Below are 15,839 nucleotides of genomic sequence, written 5' to 3' on the forward strand. Positions count from 1 at the left end.
TTCTCCTGAGCTAATCATTGCCTAAAAGCCCCCGCTCTGAACCTTGCTGTATTGGGAACCTGTTTTCAATACATGAGCTTTGGGAGGACGTTCCAGATCCAAACCATAGCATTATTACACAATGAATATTATATAAATAAGTAGGATGACTTATATTCACTGTATAGTTTAAAAGTCACTGACACAGGATCTTAGATCCTGTAAGACATGACCAGTTTCATTCATTTCCGTGTTCTTTTCTCTTGGTTGTATGTGTAGTACAGATAGTCATCAAGTATACAATTGATGAATGATTAAATATTTATACTAGAAATCAAGTTTTTCTCCCATAGAGGTGATGTTTTCAACTAGAAATGAAAAACATCCCTTTCTCAATTCTCAAAACTAAGCAAATTCTGTAGTGTGTGAAGGGAGTTCCTAAACTGCAAGAAGAAAGTAAACAGGGTCTGTTTTTTTTGACTTCCCCATTTACCCTAGGCATTTCCTTGGAAATTTCTATGAGCCATCATGTTAATTTCTGTGTGACTTGCTCAGACCTGCTGTCTACATTGTCATGGCTTAGAATCTGAAAGCTCCTTCCCTCTTCTGTTCACATTGTCCAGGTAATAATAGTTCTTTAATAGTACAATAAATAATACTCCTTTTTTACAGAAATGTGGAAAACACTAAGACCTGAAAATGCCTTTCTTTTTAACAAATGTTCTTCATATACTGAAATAATAACCAAAAATGTAATAGCTTCTTTCTCCTAGGGCTCTTGTAATCCAAAAGAACATAAATCTAGATCAAGTTATTCGAGATATGCAATCTATTATGCTCAGCATTTCTGTGTGTTGTGAAATGATGGTTAAATCATCAGCTACAATATCTCCCTTAACAAACACAGGCCCTAGAAGGTAGGGGTGTTATTCAGTGGTAAAACATTCGCCTAGCATGTGTGAGGCTATGAATTCAATCCCCAGTACCACAGAAAACAACAAAAATGTAGGCCCTAGTAAAATCACAACACTCATTTGAGAAGGTCACATGAAATGCTAGAATTTCATTTAACTAATGGCACATATAAACTGGCATCTTTTTCAAATTTGAAAACTTCTAATTCTGTAATTGTAAGTAGAATATATAGGTTAAATTTATATTATCATTCACTTATTATAATTAATGAAATAATCAGGACAATTAGGCAATTATAAGAAGCTATGTAGCAAGGTCCAATAATAACAGCAGAGGTAGAGAGGAACTTCCAGAGTTTTTTAGGTGAGTTTCATTGTCCCTATGCAGAAGAGTTGGCACAGCAGTCCTGACTGCTTATCCTTAAATGCCTGCTTTCAAGGTTGGCCCTTGGCTTGTTTCTGGAAATTTCAATTTCGAAAGGATTCCAAACTTTGACTGATATGAGTGGCTCACTGTGCCTAAACTGTTTGTAGAAATAATATAATTTAAGCACACATCTGTTTTCCTTCACAGAGTCTGAAATTTGGGTACATGAAAGGTAGAATGTGCTTTTGTGACCGTCCCCAATAAAAACCCTGGGTGTTGAGTTTCTAACAAACATGTTCATCACTTTTACCCATTTTGACACCACTTATCATTTGAAGAATTAAGCACTATGTGTCCTTTATGACTCTATTAGGAGATGACTATTAGGTCTCCTCCAAATTTTCCCATGTGCCTTTTTCCTTTAATGACTAAAATCTGTATCCTTTCACTGTAATAAATCATACTCATGGCCATGAACATGAGTAAATACTGAGTCCTGTGAGCTCCCCTAATGAATTAGCAAATCAGGGTGGTCATGAGGACCATCAGCACAATCGCTTGATTAGTTTGCATTCCAACATAAGAAATGGTATATATGAGAGGAGGAGGGGCGGGGGGTATGAAAGATAGTGAACCGAGACAGACATCATTACCCTACGTACCTGTATGATTATACAGATGGTGTAACTCTACATTGTGTACAACCATAGAAATGAAAAGTCATACCACATTTGTATGTGGTATGAATCAAAATGCAGTCTATAAAAGTAAAAAATAAAAATAAATTAAAAAAAAAGAAATGGTATATAAAGGCATTACTAATAAAATTTAAGTATCTCCTAACTACTGTAATTCAAGAATCTCTAACAATTGATTATAACTTCAATTTGGGATTTTGGTCACGACTTTTTTTTCTTTTTTCTTTCTTTTTTTTTTTTTCTTTTTTTTTTTTAGAAAAGGTCTCACTTAATTGTTGAGGGCCCAGCTAAATTGCGAAGGTGGGCCTCAAACTTGGAATCTTCTGCCTCAGCCTCCGGAGTTGCTGGGATGACAGGAATGTGCCACTGTACCCAGCTTGGTTACAACATTGTCACTAATGTTAGGATCCATTGATAAGAAACGCTCTTTTACCTGGTGTCAGGATATTGTCCTTGATCATAAAGTATTCTCTATTAAGTAATCATAGGCAAAATTCATTACTCTTTCCTTGAAAAAAATGGGCTTATCTTGAACTATATCTTTGCTTTTACGTTGTAGTGACTCCAATGAGTGCTTGGGAGTTACATATCTGTATCTATTTTTTTAACTTTAGAAAACTCAAATTTCCCACCCAACAAAATCCATTCCATAGGACAGTACCCTATTTATACCTCTCTGCATTGAACTCACCTTGGAATTACTATTTTCCTAGTGATATTTTTAATATGTCCTAATGTCTTCACTGTTTTTCTAACTCTTCTTACTGTATGTATTATTTCCAGACACTTCAAAACTTTTCAGATGATTCATATAGAAGACAAGAAGGAAGAAAAATTGAGTATTGAATCCATAACACATCTGAAAAAGAGAGGAAGCACATAATATTAGAAAATGGGAACAAGAAAAACCCCTGAGAATTAGTCAATGTATTACTAAGCACCATAAGGAGAGGCTCAATTGACCACCTGCCAGATGTACTTGGGCCTGCTGGATAGGTACATTGTTTTGGTGCTGGTGTCTGCATCAAGCTTGCATAATTTCCAATTCTCTGATTTCATGTTTATTGAGCATTCTTCAGATATGTGTTCCTCAAGGAGAGTTAACATGCCTTCAGTGTTTACTATGTGTTACATGTAATATTTAATTTTCACAGCAACCCTAGGAGTTGTTATCCCTATTTTCCAACTGAAGAAATAGTTGGCCATTTCTGCCAAGGATCACCCCTCCAGTCTCCAAATATGACAGTACTCCTACCACATGTGGAAAATACTACATGACCAAAGTGCAGGATCTCCATTTGATGCAGTTATCTCTATCATATCCAAATGTAGATCCAAGTAGTACAGCAACTAAGGAACTAAAAGTCAACTTATCTTCCCACACCTTATGTCCCTGTGTACACTGGAGGAATGGAGACACAAGTAAGAATAGCATAACAAAGATACCCATTTGGAAAGAGATAACTGAGAAACCCAACAGTCATTGGTCCACAGAAATGATAGAAAGTTGCAAGTAGACATGATTAAGACCCACTCCCCAAAGTACATTCATCGCTAACTCAATACATTCAGTCTTAAAAAAAAACTTTCTACTAAGCCACAATGTATAAAAGAAGTTAACAAGCTGATAAGCTGGTTTTTATAATTATGAGTTATATATCTGTCTTTCCCAGTATATGATAACCCCAGTGCAAACTTATTCACCACCACATCCCAAGTGATTAGCAAATATCTGGCATGTAGGAGATGTTCAACAAGTATTTGATAAGGGAACAAATAACATAACCATTATAGTTTACTTGACCATTATATTTTTCAGTGTAAATTAACAAATAGTAATTTTGAGTTATATACCAACTTCACTAAATTTGAGCAGGATCAATTATTCATCCTGAGGTAAGATCACTGACTGGATTGAGTTCCTTTCTTTCTTTCTTTCTTTCTTTCTTTCTTTCTTTCTTTCTTTCTTTCTTTCTTTCTTTCTTTCTTTCTATTTTATTGGTGGGGGGGGGTACCAGGGATTGAACCCAGGGGCACTTAATCATTAGCCACATCCCAACTCCTTCCATTTTTTATTTTGAGATGGGGTCTCACTATGTTGCTTCAAGCCTCCTAAGTTGCTGAGGCTGGCTTTGAACTTGCAATCCTACTGCCTTAGTGTCCTGAGCCACTGGGATTACAGTCATGTGCCACTGTACCTGGTTTGGATTAATTTTCTTAACTTAAAAAGATATGCTACAGATATTGGACTAGTAGACTCACTTGAGTCTTCCTAAATACAATAATAACTACATGTATTATAGGTTTTGTTGTTTGTTTTATCTTCAGAAGCACAGAATTGGATACTGTAATATTTTTGTGATCATTAGTTTGTGGCATATTTTCAGTATTGGTCTAAACATAGTCCTCTTTATTTTGTGTTTTCATATTTATTTAATGCATAATAAATACTGTGAACCTAACACCCAACCAGAAGATTTGAACATTACCAGTAATTCCAATCTACTACAGGTTCCTCTTCTATCCTGTGTCAGTTTATAAACTGAGACTGACCACCATCTTCAATAATGGTTTCCATTCTCAATTTTTTATACAAATTTTAACACACTTACATCTTGGACATTAAATTACTAAGATTCATTCATAGTATTGTGTATTTTCAGTTTGCCAACTCTATATGATATAATATTTTTTTATAAAAACATACCACTTTTTAAATAATTTTTCCTGTCAACTTTCATTTGGGCTTTCATGGATTTTTGCTTTTGTAAGTAGGAAATTATGATCATTCTTAAGGATAAATAGTAAGATTTTTAGCAGTGGAACTGCTGAATCATAGGACATTCATAAACTTTACAAGATAATCTAAATCATTTTTTAATAAAGTAGTTGAACCAATTTATACTCCCTTCACAATGTGTAGGTTTCCATTGGTATTATCTAACTTTTTGTTTTCCTTGAAACTGTGTTTTGATTTGCCTGATAATTCCAATACTCTATGAACATGTCAAATCACTATGTTCAAATATATTCATCACAAAACTTTAAAGCAATTAATAAAAAAAGGAAGAAGGCAATACCAAATAATTTAGTTTGATTTTGTAATAATGAATTTTAAATTCATACTTGAATGTGTAAAATATTGTTTGGTAGATTCAAGATGTGGATTAGAGAAAGGCTGCATTCTTGGTTGCAATATAGCTTAGGATTCAAGCAGCAGGAGTGCTGCCTCCTAGTGAGGTGGGTGAAAAAGGGAATTAACTAAAATTTAATATTGGACAGTCAGAGACTCTTAGAGATCCAGAATACTTAGGTGCACTGAACAAAGGACAAGGGAGAATACCTCAGAGCCAAGCTGGTGGTAGCAGTGGCAACAGCACCAGTTAACCACAGAGGGAAGGGATAACTAACAGAGAGAGAAACATAATGGCATGGAAAAACCTGTAGAACAAAAAAGTACTCTGAGCATAGTTGAACCAGAGGCTGCAGAGCAAGCTGGAGTTTGAAAAGTGTTCCATGTTTCTCAACTGGCAAGTGGAGAACTAAGGAGCATAACGTGATTAAAATAGGCACAAAGAAGATTATACCCAGAGGAATTCAAGTCATAGACATGGAAGGGAATGCAACTCACTTTCCCTTTGAGTCTGGCACTCATGTGATCAACTGAAGGCTGGGAAACTGAACAAGCAGGCATGGTTACACTTGGGGACTGAGCCTGGTAAGGCTACACTTGAGGGTGGTGGAGTTGCAAGACCTGTGGAGGTTTGGTTCCCCCACCCTATGAGAAACCTTGGGAGGTCCTTGAGATGCAGACACCCAGCAGAGATTAGCATTTGCCTGACCCTAGGGGTGTGTTGATTTAATCTCTCCAGAGCAGATACTACCCGAAAAAGTTCAAAAGGCCCAATTAAAGCTAAACTCCAGCTACCCATTTACAGCCCCAACCTGGGAGTGCATCCATCAGGTCTGTCCAGGTGAAACTCCAGTTGACACTGCTTCCCATTCCATCCTACCTTATACTGGTGGGAAGGGATGCTGAGAACTCTTTCAACCAGCTTCAGCTCCAATGCACTCCAGCAGTCAGCTCAAAGAGCTGCACAAAAAGAGGAAGGGTTTACCACCCCCTGGCCCCTACTCCAAGAGTAGAAGTAGCCCAAGAAAAACCAGAAAGAAGGGCAGTCTGGTACAGGCAGTGAACATCCATCCTTACCAACAGGTTTGATAGCCTCAGTGGAGAAAATTCTTTCATTTTTTCATTAAGAATGTTTTTTTTCTTTATCCCCTATGTGTTCTTGCTGTATTGTGTTGATTGGTTCATGGGATATATATGTATGTGTAATACGTACATGTATACATATACACACATATTTGTTTCTTTTTTCTCATTTTTCTCATTTTTTATGTTCATTATTTTTCTTTGTTTTTTGAAGGTTAGGATTTTTTCTTTATTTGGTTTTTTATTTGTTTTTGGTTTTATTTCTCTTTTTCTCCCTCCTTCACCCTCTAATAATCAAATTCTCTTGTTATCTATTTTGTTTCATCTATTCATGCTTTTCTCCTTCTTTATAGCCATCACTGGCTACATCTCTCCTGTTTTCTCTCTGTTAACATTTTGAACATTCTAAACTTCCTACCACATTCTCTTTTCTCTTAATGAACTGTACTTTTATCATTTTTTAGAAATATTTGATATATATAATTACTGCCCCCACCATTCATGTTGCAGTCATCAATACTGTAGATGATACAGTTGACAGCTGCTATTTACTTTAATGCCAGATCTATTTCCATGTTTTATTGTTGCTATTATCTATTGCTAATCCCACCATTCCTGTTTTCAAGGTACTTAATCTTGTAGTTGTCATCGTAGGCACTGGACATTTAATGCTATATATTGTTCTCTGTTGTTGTTGCTGTTGTTTGCTTCTTCTTTTTCTGAGAGATGCTGGGAATCTCCTGGGCACTATGAGTTCACAGGGTAGAGACTACTGCTGAGCTATACCCAACACCCAGCTAAGAGAGAGTGTGCCTTGTTCCACACACAAACTACCCATGTTCAAACTTCAGTGACACTTTAATACAAAGAATAGAGGAAATAAAAACCTCAAACCAAAGATCTTGCCCCAAACAGGAATGGCTAGGGTGACCCTCAGGTCACACTCATGGACATTCACTCCTATAGCATAACAGAAAATTAACTAACACAGACACTGTGGACACTGGACTTAAAACAGTGCTGGTGGTCTCAATCCAGAATGCTCCCATACCCCTTTAGAATATGCAGAGTTGTTAAATGTTGAAGAGCTATCACAGAGGCTGTACCCCACATATTCTGTTGGATACATTACAATTACCTAATCAACAAGAAGGTCCACAATTTTGTGAGACCTACAGGGAAAGAATGATTCTCAACCTCTGACACAATACACACTGTATCAAAATACACTAATCACCAGTAGACTAGGATGGAAATTGTTTTAGTCAGTCTTTTTGGTGTTATGACCAAAAGACCTGATAAGAACAATTTTGAGAAGGGAAAGTTTATTTGGTGCTCATGGTTTCAGAGGTCCCAGTTCACAGATGGCCAACTTCATTCCTCACAGCCAAGATAAGGCAGAACATCATGTTGGAAGAGTGTGGCAGAGGAAAGCAACTCAGGACATACCCAACAAGAATCAGGGGAAAAAGAGAAATCTCTGTTCATTAAGAACAAAATATATATCCCAAAGGCATGCTCCAAATAACCCACCTCCTCCAACCACATCCTACCTGCTCATAATTAATATCCAGTAAATCACTCTTAGGGTATTAATGCACTGACTATGTTAAAACTCTCATAACGCAATCATTAGACCTCTAAATTTTCTTGCATTATGCCACAAATGAGTTTTTTGGGGACACCTCATATCTAAACCATAACAGAAATTATACTATAAAACTCACTTGGAAATATATTGAAAATACCACAACAACCTGATATCCCAGAACACTTTGCCAAGAGAAGACTGTGTCCCAAAATGGCCCTCATGTAAGAGTAGAAGATAAATACAGATGCATAAAACTCAGTACAGGAGTACAACAAATATGAAAAAAGAGACAACATGACAATTCCTAAAGCTCATAATTCATCAGCAACTGACTCCAAAGATTGAAATAATGGAAAGATTGAAATAAGTGAAATGTCAGATCAAAAGAATGATTATCAAAATAATCAACAAATTCCAAGAGAACACAGAAAAATGAAGCAATTAAGAAATTCAGTATAGGACATGAATGAGAAATTCAAGGAGATAAAGATATTGAAAAAGAATCAAACAGAAATCTATGAAGTGAAGTGTACAATAAATCAAATAAAATGGTCAGTTGAAAGTCTAATAGAAGACAGAATCCCACAGATTGAAGACAAAGTGGCTAGCCTTGAACATTAAAGAATCATTGGAATTGAAGATGGTTGTGAGATGCAGGCTAAAGGCAGAGATAACCTCTTTAAGAAAAGAATAAGACAAATTTCTAAACCTTCTAAATGATATGGGCATCCAGACACAGGATACATTTAGAACCCCAAATACATATTATTAACAAAAAGAACCTCTCCACAACACATTATAATTAAAATGCTGAACATATGGAACAAGGACAGAAATTTAAGTCTCAAGAGAAAAAGTCAGGTCATATTTAGAGGTAAGACAATCAGAACTACTTTTGATTTCTCAGTACAAACTCTAAATCCAGGAATGATATTTTCCAAGACTTGAAAGAAAATAACTGTAAGCCAAGATTGCAATATCCAACAAAGCTATCATTCAGAATGAAAGAAGAAATAAGAACCTTCTAAGACAAATAAAAATAAAAGAATTAATGACTACTAAGTGGCCACTTCAGAATATACTTACATACTACACTAGAAGAAATAAAAAAAAAAAAAAAATGCCAGAGCTCATGAATGGACAAATTTCATTTGAAGAGTAGCTAAGCAAGTGAGAAACAGGACTAAATTAAACATTAGAAATAAATCAAATTGCAGGAATTAATAAACATCATAGACCTGACTACATGTTGTTTGAAAGAATCTCTCCTTTTACTCAAAGACAATCATAGACTGTAAGTGAAAGCATGAAAATTGATATGCCATGCAAATGGAGCCCTAAAACAAGCAGGAATAGCTACTCTCATGTCTGAAAAAGCAGACTTTAGCCAAAATTAATCAAAAGAGACAAAAAAGATTTCATCATAGGGATAGAGGGAACAATCCATCCAGAAGTCATGATAGTAAATATTTATGTTCCAAATGTTGGTACACCTAATTACATGAGACCGACACTAGTTGATTTAAAGAATCAGAAAGACAGCAGACTTGGTGAACAATGACTATAATTCTAGCAATTCAGGAGACTGAGATAGGAGGATCACAAGTTCAACAACAGTCTCAGTAACTTAGCAAGGCCCTAAGCAACTTAGCAAGACCCTATCTCAAAATATAAAATAAAAAGGACTGAGATATGGCTCAGTGTTAAGTGCCTTGCTTCAATCCCCACTAACAACAACAATACAAAATCAGATAGACCCTATGACATTAACACTGGGAGACTTCAACACACCTCTATCACCAGGCTTAAACTCAAAGACCCAATAGACCTAAAAATAATTCTATATCAAGATGGGTCCAGTTATGCATGCCTATAATCCCAGCAAATTAAAAGACTGAAGCAGGAGGATTACAAGTTTGAGATCAGCCTTGGTAACTTAGCAAGACCCTGCCTCAAAATAAAAAAAAAGCAGGGGGAGATATAGTTCAGTAGTAGAGTGCCCCAAATTCAATCCCCAGTACCCGCTCCACACCAAAACACACACACACACACACACACACACACACACACACACACACAAATCAAATGTATTTAACAAACATTTGTATAATATTCATCCAAACACCCAAATTCACTTTCTTCTCAGCTGCTCATGGAACCTTCTCTGAAACAGATCATATTTTAGGTCACAAAACTCTTCTTACCAAATATAGAAAGATCAAAATATTTCCTTGCCTCTTTCTGATCATAAAGGAATAAAATTAGAAACACAAAAAATTAAAACTACAGAAACTGCATAAATATATGGAGATTAAACTATATGCTTTTGAATGATGAATGAATGATAGAAAAAAATCAGGAAAGAAATTTTAAAATTCTTAGACTCAAACAAGGATGTTGATACAACATACCAGAACCTATGGGACACTACAAAGACAGTTCTAACAGGCAACTTTATAGCTATGAATCCTACACAAGAACATCAGAAAGATCCCAAATAAACAATTTAATGATGCATATAAAGTCCCTAGTAAAACAACAACAAACCAATTCCAAAACCTATAGAAGGAAGAAAGTAATTAAGATCAGAAATGAAGTCAATGAAATAGAGAATTTTAAAAAAATACACAGGATCAATGAAACAATGAGTTGGTTCTTAAAAAAGATAAAGATTGGTAACACCTTAGCTAAACTAACCAAAAGAAAAGATAAAAGGGCTAGGATGTAGCTCAGTGGAAATGTACTTGCCTTGCATGTTCTTATTCAATCCCCAGCATGCATGCATGCATGCACACATACATTAAGGAAAAGAAAAACAACAAAAAGACAGGAAACTCAAATTCATAAAATTAGAAATGAAAAAGGAGATATCACCACAGATATCACATAAATCCAAATGATCATTAAGAACAATTTTGCAAACTTTTACTCCAACGAATTAGAAACTATAAAAGAAATGGATATATTTCTAGATGCATATGACCTGCCAAAATTGAACCAAAACAGACCAATAACAAGCAATGAGATAAAAGCTTTAAAACAAAACAAAACAAAAGCCCTGTCAACAAAGAAAAGTCCAGGACCAGATGGATTCTCAGCTGAATTCTATCTGACCTTTAAAGAAGAACTAGTACCAATGGTCCTCAAATTATCCATGAAAAAGCAAAGGGTGGAAGCCAGTATCACCATCATTCCAAATCCAGCTGATTGCCTATTAAGATATTAAGATATGAACATATTGTAGACTGTAAAACGGGTGACTCAAGTTATGGCACAACATTTGATAAAATTGTCAGCACAGGATATCACGTGTCTATAAAGCCTATACCTCTAAGAGGTTGAGTGTTTCTCAACAGATGTCCTATTGAAATTTTGAGTAGAACAATTTTTTGTGGTTAAGAATGCCCTGAGCATTGTATGATGTCTAGCATCTCTGCCTCCCACCCATGAAATGCTAGTAATAAGCCCCAGTCAATATGACAGCCAAAAACTTCCCCACATCTTCCCTAATGTCCCTTATAGGAGATGCACTATCACCTAGATAAGAATCACTGCAATCGAAGAGTAGCAATAAGAAGTGTTAGTGTGGCTGGGGAGATAGCTGAGTTGGTAGAGTGCTTGCCTGTCAAGCACGAGGCCCTGGGTTCGATCCCCAGCACCGCAAAAAAAAAAAAAAGAAAACAAAAAAAAAAAAACCACTAGTACGTCGGCTTTTTCTTTTCTTTCTTTCTTTCTTTTTTGCAGTGCTGGGGATTGAACCCAGGGCCTTGTGCTTGCAAGGCAAGCACCTACCAACTGAGCTATATCCCCACGCAGTATGCTGGTTTTTTCTTGCCACTTTTGTCAAAGTCCTCAAGAGAGAGAAGCTCAAGCTAAGTTACATGTAGAGATAAAAGGAACAAAGTTTTGGAAGACAAGTTCTGTCCAAATGGATTCAAAAACTTCCCATGCTCTTTGGAAAGAGAGCATGTTTTGCAGAAGGTAAGAAGGATGTTTATAGTTTGTGGACAAAGAATGTGGCAAAGGTTGCTAGATTTCTGTGGAATCCATTTTTCCCCTCTAGCATAATAATAGAACTTTAAACTGAGTACAAAGCTACCAAGCTACAGATACTTTCAATCTGTTTGTACTATGTGTGACTACATGAATAAGTTATGGTCAATGAGATGAGAACAGAATTAGGTGTGAGAAAACGGTGTGAGTTTAAATGGGCAAGTATGTTCTCTCCTTTTCGTTTCTCCCTTATGACTGCTGGTATGCTGATAGAAACTGGAACACTCATACTTCCTGCAAGATGGAAGCCACATGTTAAGAACGGCAGGTCAACTACATAAAACTACATAAAAGAGGCTCGGGAACCACCACATCAACTCAAATTTTTAAGTTTGAGGCCTGGGAGCCCACCTTTACTTTTTTTTTTCTTCTAATCTTCAAGATATAGGACCATATTGAGTATTTAAAAGGTCTTTCTGACTTTGGCAAGCAAAAATAAGTTGTGATCCAAACAATAAAACGTTCTTCAGTGGTAAAAAATAAATAAATTCATGAAAATATGTGGAGAAAACTTAAATGTGTATTACTAACTGAAAGGAGCCAATCTCAAAGGGTTCATATTTTGTATTTCTAACTCTATGACATTTTAGGAAAGGGAAAACCATGGAGTCAGTAAAAAGGTCGGTGGTTGCCAGACACTTGTGGGGAGGGAGGGATGAACAGGCAGAGCACAGAGGACTTTTGGGCAAAACTATTCTACATGATACTATGCATTTTTATGCATTCATCCAAACTCATAGAATGTACACCACACAGAATGAATCTTAACATTAACTATGGACTTTGGGTGATGATGATGTGTTGATAGAGGTTCATCAATTATAACAAATATACCACTTTTATGGGAGATATTGATTAATGGAAGAGGCTGTGTGTGTGTGTGTGTGTGTGTGTGTGTGTGTGTGTGTGGTGTTGAGGTAGAGGAAGTATATGGGAACTCTGTATATTTCCCACTTGATTTTGTGGTGAACCTAAAACTGCTCTAAAAAATGAGGTCTATTTTTTTTTTTTTTTTTTACCAATGATATGCTCAATATTCTGGTCTGGGTATAAATTATTGATTAAGTGATGTTGTGACATTCAGTGATGAATACTTCGTATAGACAGATGATAGGTAGATAGATATAGATGGATGGATAGATACTGATATCTTCAAAACATCAGCATATATTTTAAAGTATACCTAGCAAACACTCTAACATGAATTGGGATTGGCCAAGACTAGGCCTACTGCCAGGACTACAATGTTGCCTCCTTAGGCCTGATGATGAAATGAGAAATAAAGCATGGGTGTGTGTTTAAGTAAGAGTATCTTTTCATGATCAGAATAGGGGGAACATATGTCCTAGTTTGCTCAGGGATGTCCCAATTTACTTCTGTGTTGTAACATAATTGTTAATTATGTTCCCTTTATTCTCAAAAGTGTCCCTGTAAGAGCCAGTCTTTGAGTACTAACATGCTCTTCCTCACCTTCCTCCCCATCCATTCCACTCACCCAAAACAGTATAAAAGACAGCAAGTCCCAAATCTTGGGATACTCAGACTCGGAAGATCTCTCCTCCTGAGCTACTAAAGTCATCAACCTAGTGCACCTCCCTAGCAAGACCCACCCCTTTCTTGCATTCTTGATCTCATATACATTATTTTGCCCTGTTTTCTTGGTGGTTAAATTGTAAGCTGAAGTGATAATATTAACAAAGTCTGGGTCTCATCCCCACTAATCCTAACACAAGAGATAGGCTTTGTGGCCTGACATATCTCAAGAGCAGAACTTTTTCCTTTTGACCTCTACATTTTTAATGCTCTCAAAATCTAAAACACTAAGCAGATGTAGCAGTCAGATCTTGTTTTCTAATACCATTATCCAATAAAAAGAGTCAGAGTTCCTGGAAGAAATGGATAATTCTAAGACTAGGGCAAAAAAATGCACAAGATGAGCCTAGAGTATGTTGTAGGATCAGAAAGTAAGGAAATTCTATAAAAGAAGGGAGTGTAGGTCAAAGGGGCAGAGGAACCAACTGATAGAATTAATGAACAAGGTTGGAATAATTTGAGCAACAAAAGGTGTTCAATTAAAAAAATAAATATCCATGAGGCCATATTGATACAAGTAAATGATAGGATACATTAATAATTGGCGAAGAGACAAATTTCCCTTAAAAAATTCCAAATGAAATATGTAGATGCTTTATCATAAAGTGTGGGGTCCTAACTCTCCATTCCTTAAATATGAACTGTAGACAATGACTACCTTACAAAGAATAAAGAACAGAAAAGAAGGGTTAAAAAAAAAAAAGGGACTTGGTATGGAGAGACCTAACAAACACAACTACTTCAGGCAGATTATCAAGGTCAGCATAAATTTGTAAATCATCTTGCTAGTGTGGACCCATGCGAGAATGTAAAGGAAAGGGCACTTTACCCCTGTGACCTTACTCCCCCCATGGCCCAATTGAGGGGCATCCAACAAATAAATATACCTGCCCGGTACTCATCAAAACTGTCAAGGTCATCAAAACAAGGAAATTCTGAGAAACTGCCACAGACAAGAGGAGCTTAAGAAGGAGACAAGATAATTAAAAATAATGTGACAGGAGCATAGGATAGAATAAGAGTATTAGGTAAAAACTAACAAGTCTAATTTATCAGTATTAGTTCATTAATCATAACTAACATATCATACAGGTAAGATGTTAATTAGAGAAACTGGGTGTATGGCATATGAGAATTATCTGTCCTATCTCCACAACTTTTTATTAATCTAAAATTTCTAAAAAATAAAGCTTATTTTTAAAAATATGAAGTACAAAATATTTTTAAAATTTTGTTTGAAAAGACAATTTTGCAGAAGCACTTCAAAAAACAAGGTACCAACCCACATGTTAGTTTCAATCCTTTTAAAAAAATGAGACCATTTTGCCTTCTTTCCAAATACACCTGATGTTTGTGTTAACCTGTGATGGCAGAATATATAGAAATACTTGAGTTTTCGTGATGAGCTCAAGGAAATTTATCCTCATTTGAAAACTAAAATCTCATTAATACATTTTCCAACCTCAGAACAAGTTGATTTCCCAAAATTCATACTTAATCAAGTGTTTGAAACCTGAAACACATTTTCCCACAGAATGCTATTATTGACAGTGGTCAACTCCCAGTCCAGTCCAGTGAAGCTGACTAAATTAATAAGAAGCAAAAAAAGACATCCACAATGAAAGTAGTGTAAAACTATATTATGAAAAAGGGGAAAAAAGTGTTTTTTTAAAACATGCAATTTAAACATGCAATTTAAATTTATTTTCAAGTGTATTACCCACAATGTTTGAGCCAGAGGTCAATTTTGGGTCTTTGCATACAACCTTAAACTTGGAAATGCTACACTGTAAATGGGGAAGGGGAATGAGGAAGGTGTTAAACTGGAATGGGTGGGAGATAGAAGGACCTTCAGTGCAGTTAGAGAGAGCAAATGCCATTTTAACTTCTAGGAGTACAAGGAAGCTGGTATCCCACAGGATGGAAGAAGGCAGAGAGATGGGGACTTTGATTTCTCCTAATTCTAGAAACATTAATGTGCTACTACCACCCAGAGGGTGGGATCAGTAGTATGTGTGTGGCAGCTGGTCAGCACAAATAGCTACCTCATCAAGTTGGTGGGATCTTGAGTGCACAGGTGGGCAGGAGGTAGGTCAGGGCTCCTCACAGCAGTCTCTGCCTAGCTGAACACCAAAAAAGAAAGTGGATTCACACAGAGATGATGAATGACAGGGATGACGAAGACAAAAATTTCCAATATGGAGAATCAGAAGACGAAAGAGAGGTAAGATGTTAGCAGAAGCTGGGATCATCATTAATACAGCACAGCTAGGGCTAATGTCTGATGTAGAACAAATGTGTACACACAAGTTGAAGAGGAATTTCCCAAGAAATCCTGTTTATTAAACACTATCCATTTGTTACATTAGAAGAAGAAAAATTTATACTGGAAGAAGAACTACAAGAATTTTCAAAATTTAAAAATAAG

The sequence above is a fragment of the Sciurus carolinensis genome, chromosome 5 (genome assembly GCF_902686445.1).
Source record: "Sciurus carolinensis chromosome 5, mSciCar1.2, whole genome shotgun sequence".
Taxonomy (NCBI): Eukaryota; Metazoa; Chordata; class Mammalia; order Rodentia; family Sciuridae; genus Sciurus; species Sciurus carolinensis.